At 42.5% G+C, this 19,769-nt stretch overlaps 1 protein-coding gene across 2 annotated transcripts in view; it reads right to left on the reverse strand.

Moving 5' to 3' along the window:
• NPR3 (natriuretic peptide receptor 3) overlaps positions 1–19,769 on the reverse strand; it is an 80,368-nt gene that overhangs the window by 21,291 nt on the left and 39,308 nt on the right. The gene's annotated exons all lie outside the window — the stretch shown is intronic.

Consider the following 19,769-nt stretch of genomic DNA (forward strand, 5'->3'; position numbering starts at 1 on the left):
ACACAGACTATAAAGTTTCAGCTGCTAGACATCACCTGTCCACTTCTCTCTCTCCATCTTCTCAAAATCCTAATCCAGAGGCCACCATGCTGCCACTGGCCACCCAAAGCACCAGAATGGGAAGAACAATGATTTGACTGAAAAACGTGAACTTGGATTACCTCCGTCCTAACAGGTTTAAGGGCTTCCGTGGTGGCTCAGACAGTAAAGAATCTGCCTGCCATGTGAGAGACCTGGGTTCGATCCCTGTGTTGGGAAGATCCCCTGGAGAAGGGAGTGGCAACCCACTCCAGTATTCTTGCCTGGAGAACTCCATGGACAGAGGAGCCTGGCGAGCTACAGTCCATGGGGTCACAAAGAGTCGGATACAACTGAGCAACTAATACACACAAACACACACACACATACACACACACAGGTTTAATGGTAGAAGAGAATAGACAGGCTCTGAATACATGTCTGAAAACTCACTTTATCTCGATTTGCAAATGAATCACAAAATTTACTTTCTTTCCTCGCCAAGTAGCTGAGTGTCTCCCTCTCCTGCCAAAATTAGCAGGAGAGCTGCTGGCCCCCAGTGAGGTTCGCTCACACCCCCACCCACTGCGGGGGAGGGTTCTTCACACCTACCTCATAGGACCTCAAGCCAGAAGCAAAGCCCCAGAGACCGTCTTTTCTTAAGGAGAAACATTCTCACATCCACACGTGTTTTTTAATGGGAGGAAAGCCCGTTAGCACATTATAGACACTGCAAATTGGAAGTGCAAATTTTTGTAAAAAGCGAGGGAGAAAAATAAATCCAGAGTATTAAGTTGCCTTTGGAACTCTTTCCACTGGACTTCCAGGCTGAAAGGCTTTGTAAGTTTATCTGATCTACCCCCTGCCTCTGGACAGAACAACACCCAAACCTCAAAATCCTGACTGACAAAGCATGGTGTCATTACCAACAAAAGAAAATAGGATTCCCTCTTCTGACTGACCTGTTCTTGTATTAAGCCTCATTTCTAGCCAGGGCTTCCCTGGTTACTCAGACAGTAAAGAATCAGCCTGCAATGTGGGAGACCCAGGTTCGATCCCTGGGTCAGGAAGATCCTCTGGAGAAGGAAACAGCTACCCACTCTAGTATTCTTGCCTGGAGAATCCGATGGACAGAGGAGTCTAGCATGCTACAGTCCGTGGGGCTGCAAAGAGTCAGACACAACTGTGCGATTAACACACTTTCACTTTCCAGCAAGAAAGAAGCCTTCACTAAATTTGTAAATGTAGCCATTCCCCTGCTGGACACCAAATGGAGTTAAGAGAACCATACAGTCCATGATCCCTAGGAGTCTCCAGTCTCCCTACACAGCACCACCATTCCCCATGGGTGCAGAGACGGATTCCACACAAGGCAGCTGTGAAGTTAACCCCCAAGAGGGACCAGCTCCAGGGTAATAATGATTTGCTTTTATCGTTCAAATAAGATGATCATCATTCACCATCTTTCATTCATTCTGGGGAATTTGCCAGAACAAGGAAGCATGCTCTCCCTTCATTTCATCTCAATTCCCTTGATTTTATCCTCTGGAGTTGGGCTATTCCGTGTAAAAGAAAGCCATTTTTTGCCTTTGACTTTTCTTTCTGATAGTACCTGTTAGCCATGTCTGTCTGCTAATGTGGTTTCTTTTTAAATCTCCATCATGGGGAAGGCAGAATAGAAATCTAGTTCTTTTTCAAAGTGGACTCACAGGTATAGAGAACAAACTAGTGGTTACCAGTGGGGAGAAAAAAGGGAAGGAGAAGTAATAGAGAGGATTAAGCAGTACAAACTATCAGATATGGAATCAGCTACAAGGATATATTGTACAACATGGGGGATATAGCCAATATTTTATAATACCTACAAATGAACTAAAGTTTTAAAAATCATGAACCATTATATTGATACCAGTAACTCATATAACATTGTACATCAGCTATACTTCAATTTAAAAAAAAGGGGCAGAGTTCTTTTTTAACTGAGCATAAACAGTTGCCATTTCTACCATGGCTCCTATAACTGTGGACAGAGTCTTTTCTCATTTCTTTTTGGGGAGACAAATTCATAGGTGAATTCCTCAGTGGCTGTGTTCCAAACAAGTCAGCAGAGAACGCTACATGCCTCAGCTGTTGTGTAAAGCGAGAATGAATAGGCTGGCAGTATCTGGCTCCCAGGGCTGTCTAGACATCCAAGAAAGCCTATAAAGCTCTCAGATGGAGGCAACTGGGAGAAACCTACCAAAGCTGAGTACAGGGGGAGGCTGTCCCAGGGCTTGGCTAGTGGAATCCACATGAACTCAAGTATTCATCAGGTGAATCTACCTTCCTCACCACAAATCAATGGTTCCCAGTGCAAATGAGCAAAGTGGAGGGTGCTGGGCAGCATTTTTCAAGTCTTTTGAAAAAAAGGTGACCTTTAACCTCTCCTTCAGTCAAAGAGGTGGTCAGGGACAAAGACTTTTTTTTAATACTTTTTTAAACTATTTTTAACTGAAGGGTAATTGCTTTACAATATAGTGTTGGTTTCTGCCATACATCAACATGAATCAGCCATAGGGATACCTATGTCCTGGTGTTGGAGAAAATTCTTGAGAGTCCCTTGGACTGCAAGGAGATCAAACCAGTCAATCCTAAAGGAAATCAGTCCTGAATATTCATTGGAAGGACTGATTGCTGAAGCTGAAATTCCAATACTTTGGCCACCTGATGCGATGAACCAACTAATTGGAAAAGACCCTGATGCTGAGAAAGATTGAAGGCAGGAGGAGAAAGGGACGACAGAGGATGAGATGGTTGGATGGCATCACCAACTCGGATATGAGTTTGAGCAAGCTCTGGGAATTGGTGATGGAAAGGGAAGCCTGGCGTGCTGCAGTCCACGGGGTCACAAAGAGTCGGACATGACTGAGCAACTGAACTGATACCTATGTCCCCTACCACTTGAATCTCCCTCTCACCTCCCACAGCATCCCATACCTCTAGGCTGTCACAGAGCATCGGTTTGAGTTCCCTGTATCAAACAGCAAATTCCCACTGGCTAACTATTTTACACATATGTTTCCATGCTACTCTCTCCATTCATCCCACCTTCTCCTTCCCTCCCCTGATCTCATTTCCATAAGTCTGTTCTCTATGTCTGCATCTCCATGACTGCCCTGCAAATAGGTTCATCAGCACCATCTTTCTAGAATCCATATATATGTGTTAAAATATGCTATTTGTTTTCTCTTTCTGGGTTACTTCACTCTGTATAATAGGCTCTAAGTTCATCCACCTCATTAGCACTGACTCAGATGTGTTCCTTTTTATAGCTGAGTAATACTCCATTGTGTATATGTACAACAGCTTCTGTATCCATTCATCAGGGACAGGGACATTGTGATGGCAAGTAAATAAGAGGAGACATGGCCCAGGACCTGCTTCTCCCTATCAGAGCAAGAACAATGGCAGCTTCATCTGGAATGATGAGAAACAAGACCCTGAAGATGAACCTTGTCCTGCCCTCCCAGGCCACTGGATGAGAAAAAATTGGCCTGGGCATGCTGCATGGGGAGGTCAAAGGTTAAAGGATATTAGGCATTTGATGAACACTATGCACGTGACCTCCATACAAGAAACATATAGATACTGTCTATTTTTATGCAATTTTCTTTGAATCATAAAATTAAAAATCTACAATATAGGGTAACAATAAATCAAGTGATATCACAAATTCTTCAACATCAAAAGAGGAGTTCTCACTCTTACTGGAAGACACCCCCAACATCTGCTCTTTTCTATTGGGCCTGCCTTCAGGGAATTCATACTTGGTCACTTGCTGTCTGATTTTAGCCTTGAGGAAACTGAAGCTGAAAACCTTCCTCCCTATCCTAGTGAACTCTGAAGAACACTATCCTCGTGCAAAGGGCAAATGGCTTTCTAACCATCAGACAGCAGATTCAGGAGGGAGCCGAGGTCCAGCCCTATGCTTGGCCAAAGAACCACCGTATCCCCTGGCAGACTTCTTTGGGATGGAAATGGGCCCTAAGTTGATAAATGACTGTCTCCATCCCAGGCTCAGCTCTGGCCCCCAGAGTAATGCCCAAGACTGGTAAATTAACTCAGATCAGCTAGCCTAAAATGTGGCTGACGCCTGCAAATAAAAGCAGATTTTTTTTCTCTTTCTCATTACCTAAAACAAAATGGATCATTAAACAACAGCAGTCCTGAGGAGATCATTAAGTCTGGTTCTGACCCCTCATGCATCTTCCACACTACCGCAATGGGCTGTCCCTCTAATGAAGAGAACAGCAGTGCAAACTGCCCGCAGGTATCACAGTGCTTGCAGATCACATCCATGCACCAACCCCAGCCAGGAGAGCCGCCTGAGAAATGAAGTGGAGGAAAACTGGACTCCTGGAACTGGAACTGGAACTGGACTCCTGGGATTAGTGGGTGTGGAGCACAAGCACAAGAATGACTTTTTAAAATTCTCCCATGGCTCACGCAGGGAATTCAGTCATCTGATATGTGTGCCCTTTGAACGTGTCACACACACATGTCATATAAGGATGCTTCTCCTCACCCATCGCTCTTAAAGGCTTAGTTGAGAAATGCACATTTCTAATGACATAATCGTCCCTGGCTTTCAGGTGATCAAGTGAGCAATGTCTGTCCTTGACCTGGATGTCCCACCTGTGCTCGACCATCTGTGCCTCCGGAAAGCTTGGGGACCCGACCTCCACACATTGCTCTGGTCACTCACTGGCCTCACTTTCCAGGGATCTGAGTTCCTCTGTCAGACACAACATCAAGGTGGGTGAACACACACACCCCACCCAAGGTGGAGGGCAGGGGCAGGGAGCAGCCACCTGCTGGGCAGTAAGGCAGCCCCAAGACATGAAGCAGGGTGACCAAGGCAGAGGGAGACAGAGACAAGGGAACACGGGAGGACAGTGTCTGGCCTCATTGTTTCTGAAAGGCCAAAATCAGAAGGACCATGTAAATTCTAACTTATCCAACTTGATGACATCCTTGACAGCTGATCCAGAGAACTTCAGATAGCTTTCCTTGAATTTCTTGAGTCACCTGGAGATGTGACTAGAAGGAAGAGATGAGCAAAAATCCAGGTTTCATATAGACAGATCACTCAGTCTTGTCTGACTCTTTGCAGCCCCATGGACTGTAGCCCGCCAAGCCCCTCTGTCCATGGGATTCTCCAGGCAAGAATACTGGAGTGGGTTGCCATTTCCTACTCCAGAGGATCTTCTCCAACCAGGGATTGAACCCACATCTCTTATGTCTCCTGTATTGGCAGGCAGGTTCTTTACCACTAGCGCCACCTTTTTGATTCTGTCTTGTATCTTAAAATGAAACCTCTCCTTTTTATTCAAGCAACATGTGGTGAGGACTGAGCTAAGATCCGGAAGCCCAACTTCTAGTTTAAGCAAGCACTGATTTATTCACTCACTGTGAACAGTCAACAGCTTGATTTTGTTCAATTCTTAATTCAGGGTTTCCAACCTGGATTCCATAGAGCAGCAGCATTCCTTAAAATGTTAATAGATGCTTCCAGAAATAGCACTATCATGGTTAAACAAGTTCACAAAATGCCAGATTGAACAAAGTCAAACAGTGCTCTTTACTTCCAGGTTATAGCTATGATATTGAACATCTCCTATATTCTAGGAGCTGAACTTAGTAGAATTTAAATTCTACTGTGTTTAGGATCTTCCCTGATGGCTCAGCGGTGAAGAATCTGCCTGCAATGCAGGAGACGCAAGTTCAATCCCTGAGTTGGGAAGATGCCCTGGAAGAGGAAATGGCAACCCACTCCAGTATTATTGCCTGGAAAATCCCATGGACAAGGAGCCTGGCGGGCTACAGTTCATAGAGTCACAAGGAGTCAGACATGACTGAAGCTACTGAGCATGACAATAGCACGTGTTTAGTCCTTACAAAACTGTGTGAATGGACACTGTTATTATCCTGTGATGGAGACTCTAACATCCTAAACAGAAAGAAGAGATCTTGGTCAGTGGATGGGGTCTAAAGTCCAGAAAATGTTGAGTGGGCAAGTTCTTAAGTAAGGGTCCAAACCATGTCTTGCCTAGTTATGACATCTATCCAACTGGCACATATGTTCAGCCAGCTCATACTTGAAAACAGCTTTGTGCTCTAGTTTCTGTGACAGAGAAAGACAGACAGATAAATGATAGACAGAATTCAACCATATGGAAATCCTGCCATTGGGGTCAATATGGATACATTTGGAGAGCATTAGGTAAAGTAAAATAACCATACAGAGAAAGAGGGAATACTAAATGATCTCACGTGTGTGGAATCTAAAAAAGTGAAATTCACAGAAAAAGAGAGTTAAATGGTGGTTGCCAGTGACTGGCAAGTGGGAGAAATGGGGAGATGTTGGTAAAAGGGCACAAACTTTAAGTGATAGGATGAGTAAGTTCTGGGGATTTAATGCACAGCATGGTAACTATAGTGAACAGTACTGTATTGTAGACATGTAATTTACTAAGAGAGTAAATCTTAAAATGTTCTCACCACCAGAAAATAAAAATCAAAAAGGTAACTACTGAATATATGAGGTGACAGTTGTATTAGCTAACTTTATTGTCATAATCACTTCACAATATATACATATACCAAATCCTTATGCTTGTATACCTTAAACTCATTTGTCAGTTATACCTCATTAAAGGTAGAGGGAAGGAGACAGGTTGCTTATGGAGGTAGAAACTGATTGGAAAAGGACATGGGGAAACTATGTGGTCATGCAAATCTATATCTTATTAGGAGTGGTGGTTGCACAGACATACACAAGGATCAAAGGTGATCAAGGTGTACAATTAAGAGCTTTGGATTTCTCTGGGTATAAATTTTATTTTAATTAAATAATAAAGAAACTAATCTTTTAGATAAATATTAAAATGCTTAAGACAAAATGAGGATGCCTTGGATTTGCTTCACAATTACCAGGGCCTAAAGTTCCAGAAAGGAAAAGGCAATGGCACCCGACTTCAGTACTCTTGCCTGGAAAATCCCACGGATGGAGGAGCCTGGTGGGCTTCAGTCCATGGGGTCGCTAAGAGTCGGACACGACTGAGTGACTTCACTTTCACTTTTCACTTTCATGCATTGGAGAAGGAAATGGCAACCTACTCCAGTGTTCTTGCCTGGAGAATCCCAGGGACGGGGAGCCTGGTGGACTGCTGTCTATGGGGTCGCACAGAGTTGGACACGACTGAAGCGACTTAGCAGCAGCAGCAGCAGAGTTCCAGAAAAACATCGATTTCTGCTTTATTGACTATGCCAAAGCCTTTGACTGTGTGGATCACAATAAACTGGAAAATTCTGAAAGAAATGGGAATACCAGACCACCTGACCTGCCTCTTGAGAAACCTATATGCAGGTCAGGAAGCAACAGTTAGAACTGGACATGGAACAACAGACTGGTTCCAAATAGGGAAAGGAGTACACAAGGCTGTATATTATCACCCTGCTTATTTAACTTATATGCAGAGTACATCATGAGAAACGCTGGGCTGGATGAAGCACAAGCTGGAATCAAGATTGCCGGGAGAAATATCAATAACCTCAGATATGCAGATGACACCACCCTTATGGCAGAAAGTGAAGAGGAACTAAAAAGCCTCTTGATGAAAGTGAAAGAGGAGAGTGAAAAAGTTGGCTTAAAGCTCAACATTCAGAAAACGAAGATCATGGCATCTGGTCCCATCACTTCATGGCAAATAGATGGGGAAACAGTGGAAACAGTGTCAGACTTTATTTTTTTGGGCTCCAAAATCACTGCAGATGGTGATTGCAGCCATGAAATTAAAAGATGCTTACTCCTTGGAAAGAAAGTTATGACCAACCTAGACAGTATATTGAAAAGCAGAGATATTACTTTGCCAACAAAGGTCCATCTAGTCAAGGCTATGGTTTTTCCAGTGATCATGTATGGATGTGAGAGTTGGACTGTGAAGAAAGCTGAGCGCCAAAGAATTGATGCTTTTGAACTGTGGTGTTGGAGAAGACTCTTGAGAGTCCCTTGGACTGCAAGGAGATTCAACCAGTCCATCCTTAAGGAGATCAGTCCTGGATGTTCATTGGAAGGACTGATGCTGAAGCTGAAACTCTGCAAAGAGTTGACTCATTGGAAAAGACCCTGATTCTGGGAGGGATTGGGGGCAGGAGGAGAAGGGGACGACAGAGGATGAGATGGCTGGATGGCATCACCGACTCGATGGACATGAGTTTGAGTGAACTCCAGGAGTTGGTGATGGACAGGGAGGCCTGGCGTGCTGCAATTCATGAGGTCTCAAAGAGTTGGACATGACTGAGCGATTAAACTGAACTAAACTGAAGGTAAGGGTAGGGAAAAGATTAGAGGTGAAATTAGACTTGGCTAATTACGAAGCTGAGTGATGAGAGCATGGAGTTTCACAGTACTGTGCTCTCCATTTTTGTATATACTGAAGGTTTCCCACAGTAAAAAGTTTTCTTAATTAATCCCCTAAATGAATATTCCAGGACAAGCCTGGAAAATTTGTCCACAGTTGCCGCTATAAGAAAATACATAATCATAAGGTCAACGTTCTTGTTTTGTCCAATCAAGTTCTGTTTTCTATCACTGAACTAAAATGTTTAAGCAATAATTTTTAAAGGCATCTGTATATCTCAGATATCAGCTCTAAAGAATGGGGCCTCACACCAAAAGATCAACACGTTCTGAATCCCATTTGGGATCCATCATAATGAACTCATCTAAATCATTCTGGAACCCATGTGAAGACAGCCTTTGGAAACTAGGCAAGTGATGAGTTTCATATGCTTACTAACTACCAGGAAAAACAGTCATTCCTTGTAATTATCCTGAAAGTATCCCTTCAGGTCTACAGTTTTGAGAATTCAGTTACGTCTTCACATTTCAAGGAATGCCCCACAGTCTTCACACGTTTGGATCATATGACATTTTGAAGAGATTGATCTTTTTCAGTCTATTTCATAAGAAAATTAATTCACCTAATTGGGCAACTAAAAGATACCCTATTTCTTTTTTTAAATATTTAGGGCTAACACATTCTGCTTCTGTGAGGAGACTCATTTCTCCTAAGAAAGCTACCAGAACTATGCAGAGTATGCTAGATGCAGATGTGTCTTCATTTGGAATCACGGATAGAACGACACTGAGCTTAATAAATATATTGGCCACAATACAAGAGAGACTCTTGAGCACATGTCTTGCTGCTGCTATGCTGCTAAGTCACTTCAGTCGTGTCCAACTCTGTGCAACCCCATAGGCGGCAGCCCACATGTCTTAGGGAGATGCATTATTTTAACCTCATAGGCATTCCTAACAGCCTAAAAGAATTACAGAATCACAAGTTTACAACTCAGAGGGAACTCAGAGCTCATATAATCCAACCAGCATGTTGTGTAAATGAGAACCTGAAGGCCGTAACAGTTGCCTGATTCACTCAACGTCGCACAGATAGTAAGGATAGAGCTGTGACTGGAACTTAAATCTCCTGACTCCAAATCAGGACCTTCATCATCAGTGTTGATTTGTCTATCAAGCAAAGCATCTCCTTAAAGACCAAACCCATACCCAAGGATATGGCACCAATATGAGTTCTCTAACATGTATAAGATTTTCAAGATGTTTCATGTGTATTAGGAGAGAGAAAAAAAGAAAGAAAAAATTTGCCCCAGCAAACACATTTTTAATTAACTGTCAGGAAAACAGAATCAAAAGTAGGAGGGATGGTGATGTTGGATACCAGATTGTTAAACCTCCAGGGTTGCTTTAAAAAAGAAAAAAAGAAGAAGAAGAAGAAGTAAATTGATCAAAGGGCTTGATTTGTATAAGCCCACTGCTTATAAAGTCAATTTACCATTATATAAGGACTTGTTATATTTTTTAAGCCCTGAAGCACAGAACTTAGAGGGGCTTCCCTGGTGGCTCAGTGGTAAAGAATCTGCCTGCCAAGCAGGAGACATAGGTTCAATCCCTGGGTCAGGAAGATCCCCTGGAGAAGAAAATGGCAACCCACTCCAGTATTCTTGCCTGGGCCATCCCGTGGACAGAGAAGGTTGCCAGGCTACAGTCCAAGGGTTTGCAAGAATCAGAGACAACACAGTGACTAAGCAACAGCAACAGAACTTGAAAGGGGAAAGATCCTAATCAGAGGCTCTGTTTCCAATGAACTCAGATGTCAAAAATCCCACATCAAATATCACTGTCATCCGATGCAAGGACCCTCCCTCACTCCGGGACATAATACATTGAGGAGGCTGGCAGTCAGCTCAAATTCTTCCTCGCCACCCACATTATTGCACTCATACTGAACCATTTCAATGTCCCTGTGCTTTATCCATTCATTCAATATTGTAGCCTCTTGGCTCCCTGACTGCCATTATTTGATGAATTTCTACTCCACTGAACTTCCTCAGTTCACTCTCAGGCACATACCCTGGAACAAAGTTTCTCATAACTGTGCATGCAGCTCACCTGAGAATTTTGTTCAAATGCAGATTCTGATTCAATAGGTCTGAGGAGCAGAGCACTAGGGCTCCTCATTTCTGCAATCTCCCAGGTGATGCTGATGCACTGGTATACAGACCACCCTTTGAGTAGCAAAACCCTAGGTCTTATCATCACCTAGTACTGTTCCACTTTCCAAATTCTTGAAAATCTCTTTTTGACTACAGTCTCCTACTTTTTTCTGCATACAGAACAGATTCTTTGAACTCAAACTTCCGTCCTGCTTGACTCCCCTTCTACACTTGGTTCAGCAGATCTCAGAATGGAGCAATTCTGAATGAAAGGATGAGACAGGTAGACACAGTATTATTCAGCCAGAGGTGCCAATGGGCAACTGGAACTGGGTGCCTGCCACTCCGAGGGAGTCTGGAGTTGGAGATAGAAATGTAGGCGTTATCCACATGGAGATGAGCATCTCATTCAAGTGAGTAGATGTGCTGCCCAGAAAGTTTTGAGAGATAAAAGAGCCAAGGGAAGAACCTAGGAAACATGAATATTTGTGGAGCAAGTGGAAAAGAAGAGTCATGAAAGGAGACCAGGAAGGTCTACAACACAGGCAGACCACTTGGACATGGTGGTGCTTTGGCAGCCAAGGGAGGAGCAACTTTCAAAGAAGAAAGACCTTTCCAAACACCCTCCTCGACAAAATCCCCTCATTCAAGCCAGGTGATTTTGCTTACTATTCCCTAGATGTGTCTGCTGCTGCTGCTGCTGCGTCGCTTCAGTCGTGTCCGACTCTGTGCAACCCCATAGATGGCAGCCCCCAGGCTCCCCTGTCCCTGGGATTCTCCAGGCAAGAACACTGGAGTGGGTTGCCATTTCCTTTTCCAGTGCATAAAAGTGAAAAGTGAAAGTGAAGTCACTCAGTCGTGTCTGACTCCTAGAGACCCCATGGACTGCAGCCTACCAGGCTCCTCTGTCCATGGGATTTTCCAGGCAAGCGTACTGGAGTGGGGTGCCATTGCCTTCTACTGCATCCTATTTCTAAGCTGGGATTCCTGTTATTGGTCTCTCTGAGGAAGCTCTTCTGTACCACCTCGTCTTACCCATCCTTCAAGAGCCACCCACATAAGTGCTGAACTGTCTTCACAGGACACAGTGCCTTGCCTGAAGGAAGCGCTCAGTAAGTGTGCAGTGGTGGGCATTCGATCAAAAACCATCTGCAGGCTTAACTGCATGCCTGGTAATAAGCAGGGTCAAGTGATCAACAAAAATGCGTGTGCATATAGATAGCATATGAGCTATATCTGAAATCTGTCCTACCCAAGGAATTCATAGACATATGGTTACTATAAATATACTGTTGAGTAGATTTCAGTCACTGCTGAGTTACAAAAAAGAAAAAAATGGCCCCAAATTGAAATGACTATGATTTGTAGGGCAACAGTGGGCAAATTAGAGTGACAATTTGATGTAGGACTATTTACTTAAAAAAAAAATGAAATCTCTTTAAGATCTTAAGGATAAGATAAAAACACAGCTGGCTGACTGCAGTGATTTAGTAATTATCCCAGAGATAACTGGGCAAAGGAAATAAATAACACAGGTCCCAAATTTATGCCAATTGTTAAACTGTTCATTATACAAACACACACAAAATCCTTTACTCACTTCCTCCCTACCTTGGGAAGATCCCCTGGAGGAGGAAGTAGCAACCCACTCCAGTATTCTTTCCTGGAGAATCCCATGGACAGAGGAGCCTGGCAGGTACAGTCTAAGGGTTGCAAAGAGTCAGACATGACTGAGCAGGCACACAAAATCTCTACCTCTAAATTGCAGCCTGTGGGAGCAAGATTTTTAGAACCTTATAAAATGAAGTAATTTCACTCCAGGGGGAAATCAGATGATAAAGACTAATCCAAAATAATTTCCTACAGCTTAAGCCACTTTCAAATTTCATAGCCAGAATGAGGGTTGAGCCCCCAGCAATGTTATTCTAGTTCCCCTCTTTTGGCTGGACCCAAAAAGGATGCCACTCAACACTGCTGCTGAACACTGCTTACAGGGCCATGGGGATGCTCTGCTCTCTGCGGTTGGGTCTGTTTTCTTTGGACACCATCACTCAAAACGCTTAAGCTTCTAAAACCCTTTTACAATCATTTTTCACAACGTCCAAGAGCAACTTGGTGTGGTTTTCTCCATTTCACAGATTAAAGTCTTGGGCACACAAGGTGGCATGCCCCGGGGTCATCCATTGTTTTATGCCCATCAATGAACATTTATTGAACCATGACCTTGAACTCCTCCGCCACATCCACAAACACGGACAGCAGCATCTGTGGCCAGGCCTTACAAACCGACTCTGCCTGAGGACTTCCAGAACCTGTGGCTGCTGCCAGCATCAAACACCAGAGTCCTCTGTCAGTGCAGCGGCGAGCGAAACTGACAGGGGCCTGTTGGCCTCCCATCTTCCAAGTTGCAAGGCTGAACACGTGAGATCCTTCCTGGTTCCTGTCAAGTTATGTGAAATGTGGTGCTTTGCTGCTCTATTAGTAAAATGCTAAACTTCATGTAAAGGAGTTAATGTTCAGAAAGCACCACACTGCTCCAGCCACAGGTGGCCCGACTAAAGTAATGTTTCCTGAGTAGAGCTCTCTTGTAGAAAAACTAAACCCTGACATCTGAAAGACTCGCTCATCTCCACCCAAAAGCAAAATATCACCTTTAGATTCATTTACGTTGTCTTCCTTTTCCAGCTTCCTCTTTTAAATGAAATATCCTGGTAATAAAGCTAATTTACTGACCCCTCAATATCTGTGTGGAAATGAGTTCCTCACCAAGTAGAGAAAGGGGGATGCCGAGGCCCTGATGCCCCCAGAGCACAAAGACATCGAAAGGGAAGAGAAAGGCAGAAAACAGAAATCTGAGCTTTCTTCCTCTACAGTTTTGCCTCCGTGCTTCTTTGCTAATAGGTGCAATGGTTCACACTGATATATGTTCTTTTTGGAAACTGAACTGGCAATGTGTCTTTAGTCCATAGTTTAAGTGATTTGACTCTTCTAGAAAGAATGTGCTTCTGCTGATGTAAGGCTGAAACCAATACAACACTGTAAAGCAGTTATCCTTAAATTAAATATAAAGAATTTTTTAATTAAAAAAAAGAAGAGTTGCTTGTATATTTTTGAGATTAGTTGTTTGTCCGTTGCTTCATTTGCTATTATTTTCTCCCATTCTGAAGGCTACCTTTTCACCTTGCTAATAGTTTCCTTTGTTGTGCAGAAGCTTTTAAGTTTAATTAGGTCCCATTTGTTTATTTTTGCTTTTATTTCCAATATGCTGGGAGATGGGTCATAGAGGATCCTGCTGTGATGTATGTCGGAGAGTGTTTTGCCTATATTTTCCTCTAGGAGTTTTATAGTTTCTGGTCTTATGTTTAGATCTTTAATCCATTTTGAGTTTATTTTTGTGTAAGGTGTTAGAAAGTGTTCTAGTTTCATTCTTTTACAAGTGGTTGACCAGTTTTCCCAGCACCACTTGTTAAAGAGATTGTCTTTAATCAGACCCAATCAAAAAATGGGCCAAAGAACTAAATAGACATTTCTCCAAAGAAGACATACAGATGGCTAACAAACACATGAAAAGATGCTCAACATCACTCATTATCAGAGAAATGCAAATCAAAACCACTATGAGGTACCATTTCACGCCAGTCAGAATGGCTGCAATCCAAAAGTCTACAAGCAATAAATGCTGGAGAGGGTGTGGAGAAAAGGGAACTCTCTTACACTGTTGGTGGGAATGTAAACTAGTACCGCCACTATGGAGAACAGTGTGGAGATTCCTTAAAAAACTGGAAATAGAACTGCCTTATGATCCAGCAATCCCACTGCTGGGCATACACACTGAGGAAACCAGAAGGGAAAGAGACACGTGTACCCCAATGTTCATCGCAGCACTGTTTATAATAGCCAGGACATGGAAGCAACCTAGATGCCCATCAGCAGATGAATGGATAAAGAAAGCTGTGGTACATATACACAATGGAGTATTACTCAGCCATTAAAAAGAATACATTTGAATCAGTTCTAATGAGATGGATGAAACTGGAACCTATTATACAGAGTGAAGTAAGCCAGAAAGAAAAACACCAATACAGTATACTAACGCATATATATGGAATTTAGAAAGATGGTAACAATAACCCTGTGTACGAGACAGCAAAAGAGACACCGATGTATAGATCAGTCTTATGGACTCTGTGGGAGAGGGAGAGGGTGGGGAGATTTGGGAGAATAGCATTGAAACATGTATAATATCATGTATGAAACGAGTCGCCAGTCCAGGTTCGATGCACGGTACTGGATGCTTGGGGCTGGTGCACTGGGACGACCTAGAGGGAGGGTAGGGGAGGGAGGAGGGAGGAGGGTTCAGGATGGGGAACGCGGGTATACCTGTGGCGGATTCATTTCGATATTTCAAAACTAATACAATATTGTAAAGTTTAAAAATAAAATAAAATTAAAAAAAAAAAAGAAGAAGAATGTGCTTCCACTTTAAAGAGTTTGGCCCTTCTACTCCATTCAGTGACAATTCAGAAAAAAAAAAAAACAACAACAAAGGAAAGCAGCTTGGCCTTCATTGTGAAACATATTTCCACACGGCATTGCTATTTTAGTTGTGCATATTTGAGTATGTTGTCACCATTATTGCAAAATACCTTTCTAACTAAAATTGCGTTGCTGCACATAACAGTAAAAAACAAAAACAAAACGCAGTGATTGTCACTTGACAGGTCCAAATGAAGTCCACTGCATGGAAAAACCATTTCTCCTGGGTGCTATGGAGCTTCCTTGAACATTTGCCAATTGCACCAGTTCAACAGCAATGAATAGACCCACATCTGCCAACATGTGGGAATCACAAGCAGATGAATGCCTATTTACAATCAAATACAGATGCTTTAGCCAGGAGAGTCCCAACTTTTTTAATATTCTAATTCTAATATTTTAGTATTCTAATATTTAGTAGCACAACTAAAGCTATTTAAAATTACAGAAAGACAATTTTAAAGCATTTTCTCTTTTAGTTCAAGGAAAAAAGTGGGGTTTTTTTTAGATTTTAGGACATCTTTATTTAAATGTGTTTTCCAAGTCGACTGATAATTTCTTTAGCTAGAAGAAAAAAGAGAATGGCTTTTAATAAGCCATTCCTCTTGGCATCCTCATTCTGCCTGATTACATTTTTCTAATAAAACTAATCTTATTGATATGTTGGCATGTGAACACATTATTTTTCTGTTGTTAAAAGTCAACTTGTGGTTTGCTTTTATTCTTTCAAATACAATTAGCAAAGCCCTCCTCCAGTGCCTGAAAGGGTCTTTTCATTTGGACAAATTATTCTCCGGCTGACTTGAAAGGAAGAGGGTGAGGGCACAGGGCAGGGTAGTGTGGGGCAGGTCCTCTATTCTGAGGCAGCCCTGGTAGACACAAAAGCAGCCTGTGCACACTCTCACAAGAAGTGGGGCAGATCCTGCTTGCCTTGGCTGCATTATTTTTTTTTTTTTTCCTTCTTTCATTGGTTTTACTGAAGAGCTAACTGGAAATTTCAGTGAGAGTGTGTGCATGCATGCCAGCTAAGTCGCTTCAGTCATGTCTGATTCTGTGAGACCCTATAGACTGTAGCCCAACAGGCTCCTCTGTCCATGGGGATTCTCTAGGCAAGAATACTGGAGTGGGTTGCCAGGCCCTTCTCCAGGGGATCTTCCCGACCCAGAGATCAAACCCGAGTCTCTTGTGTCGCTTGTATTGGCAGGTGGGTTCTTTACCATTCACACCACCTGGGAAGCCCTCAGTGAGAGTATACAGTTCCAATTAAATGATATACAAGACAAGAGGAGAGGGGCTTCCCTGGTGGCTCAGATCTTAAAGAATCTTCCTGCAATGCAGGAGACCTGGGTCCAATCCCTAGTTCAGGAAGATCCCCTAGAGAAGGGAATGGCTACCTACTCCAGTGTTCTTGCCTGGAGAATTCCATGAACAAAGGAGCCTGGTGGTGGGACACGACTGAACAACTAACACTTTCACTTTAAGACAAGAGGAAGGGAAAGGCCCAGCCAAGATTTTACTGCTGAACTGATAACTTCTCAACTAATGTCACCTCCCACACTGCCTCTGTGCAAAACCAGGGTCAAAACACAAGCTGGATTAGACAGATTTACTGCTGGGCTTTCCTCTCATTGAAGGAAATAACATGTGTACTATTCAACATCTTGGACTTTCCAAACTGCAATGCTTCGCCTATCTAAACAATGATTTATTAAACCCTATCTCTTTTTGAATACTGTGGCTAGATAAGGTGTAGACTTCAGGCCCCCATTTCTTTTCTGAGTGTCAGAGGGAGACCTGGGAGAGAGGGATTGCCCAGTACACATCCTACCTCCCTAACAATACTGCTGTGCCATCGGACATGGCTGGAATATTTGTTTAATTAGTTACATTTTCAACTTTTAAATAAGGAGAAAAAACAAGCTATGGGTGGCCTGCTAACCTCAAATGAGCAAATATCCAAGGTTATAAAATCACCCCCTTTTCAGAATACCTGGTTAGAAATAAAAACAGCATTTACCAAATTCTACCCCAAGTCAAAAACAGAGCTTGCATTAAGAAGTATGAAACTGAATTTGAAAACCAGAGTACCAAGGATGCGGCATTATTTCATTAAAAAATGTACTTTGCACTTTCTCTATAACTACAACACCTTTCTTTGACAATAGCGTCAAAAAACCATCTCTGAGATTAATTGGAAAAATACTTTTTTTAAAAAAAAGCTTCTAATACACTCTTAAAAACTAGGCTCTAATTTTGTCTTTGCAAAACTACACTTGTAGCTGGATCCTTGCAAATGCAAATTGGATGCAGAACATTACAATTACTTAATTTTTGTATACAAAGATGAGTTTTGCACATACAGATGGTTTCAGGCTGCAGAATGATGACCAGTTTGGAGCTGAAGAAAAGTTGGTCATTTGTATTTTAAAGTTGGAGTAATGAAAATCTCCAAGAGACTTTTATGATGTAATGTTATAAGCAGCAGAATGCTTTACTGTAATAATTCCATACCCAGATAGTGACAATGAAGTACAACCTCTAAATTAACACTAAAGTTAGAAAAACACTTTGTACATATAATAATAGAAACCTAGGAATGGGATCTCTGGTCTTACAACAGAGGAAGCCCCAAGAACTAAAGACACCAAGCCAAGGGCTTTCTCAGCCCAAGTCCAGGGTCAGCCTTCTCTCCTACAGCTCCTTTCCCAGCTGGATTGCCTCTGGGTCTAAAACAATGCTGCCTGTGACAGTGGAGATCACTAGGGTACCATGCTTAGTCATGTCCGACTCTTTGCGATCCCATGGACTGTAGCCTCCAAGGCTCCTCTGTCCATGGGAATTCTTCCAGGTAAGAATATTGGACTAGGTTGCCATGGTCTCCTCCAGGGGATCTTCCCAACCCAGGGATCGAACCCAGGTCTCCTGCATTGCGGGCAGATTCTTTACCGTCTAAGCCACCAGGGAAGCCCAACATATTCTGTTCAGAGGAGATGGTCTCTACTACTCAAGGGTGCATTGGAAGATGACTGAATCCCAAGTTGGAACCCTCTAAACAAGTCTATGTCTTCCAATGTTTTCAACTTTTTTCTGATTCTATGAAAGGTGTAAAACCGCTGTCACTGCATCGTGATAAGTTGCAAATAACCCACCAGGACATAAACAGGTTATTTTATGTAAATATCCCATTTCTCAACCTTAAAAGTCAGCCAACTTAGCTTTTTAAAAATCTACTTTAAAACTTAGACTTCTACTTGTGCTGGCATCAGGATTCCTAGACGACATTCTTATCTGTGTTCCTTTTTCAAATGAATCTGGCACAAGAGCTATATTAGAGGAAACACCCCTGGACACAAAGTAAAATGAAGCCTTCCTACATCGGTATGATAAAACTGGAAAAGAACAGCCCTTTTCTTAGTGAGTATGTATTATTGTTAATGGATGTTGCCTCTGTATAGTTCCTTTTCAAGAATCAGAGAGGACAAGCATAACTGTGAGGGTAAGAAAGTAAGCACTGAGCTAATAAATCAGGATTAAGTAGCCACTAGAAGAGAAACTATAACCAAAAGAGAATTTCTAAAGGAATAAGGACATTCTGGACCAAAAGAAATACACTAACTCCCTCTCTCAAACACACTCTCTCTTTTCCCCTCCCTTCACAACGACCACCACTCCCAAAAATAAATAGGATGGCACCACCATCTCTGCCTACTTGCATGGTGCTGAAATCCAACAATCCACAGAGACTGCTGGTAGTCACAACCACTTAACCATACATTCCCTGCAAAATCCCCACGAAAATGACAATGAAATTTTTAAGATGTAAATTTAAAAGTTCAAATAATATAGGAAGGAAACAGTGGATGAGGAGAGTTGATAAAATTTGGAAGTTGGAAAGGGGTAAGTAACTCAACAGACCTGAGAAACCTAAATCCAAGTGTGTGGGGGAGCATGACAGGGAACTCCAACAAGAAGTAAGGAACTCCAGTCTAGAGGTTCTAGAGTTGGAGACACTAGTTACCTCTGGAGGCAAGGATGCAGTGGGGTGGGAAATAATGGGGCTAGTTGAAAATCTGTACAAAGAACATTTAAATGTCAGATCCCCTACTCCCAAATGTTGATGCAAAGAATGTCTGACCAGGAGGGTATAATCACAGCTGAAAATTGAGGTATAAGTGAAAAGCCCTCAGTCCTAAAGGTAAGAGTCCCCCCTTTCTAGGCTGCCAGAATGTAGGGCAGCCTTATGACTCTCAAGAAGATATTTGGAGAACAATTATTTATTGAAACGGACCACCCTAAGAGAAACAACCTCCATATAATCATATTTGAGACGACCTTTTGAAAATGCCAACTTGACATCTTATTGCTGCTGCTGCTAAGTCGCTTCAGTCGTATCCGACTCTGTGTGACCCCATAGACGGCAGCTCACCAGGCTCTGCCATCCCTGGGATTTTCCAAGCAAGGGTACTGGAGTGGGGTGCCTTTGCCTTCTCCATGACATCTTATTACCCTACATTAAAATCTACCACTAGACAAGTTCCCATACACACAGAACTTAGATAAGGATTACCAACAGTTTAAGAAAAGCTTATAATACAACATAGAAAGAATTCAAAAATAATATTTTAAAAAAAACTTGAAAGACACGGGCAATGCAGGAA

The sequence above is a fragment of the Bos javanicus genome, chromosome 20 (genome assembly GCF_032452875.1).
Source record: "Bos javanicus breed banteng chromosome 20, ARS-OSU_banteng_1.0, whole genome shotgun sequence".
Classification (NCBI taxonomy): Eukaryota; Metazoa; Chordata; class Mammalia; order Artiodactyla; family Bovidae; genus Bos; species Bos javanicus.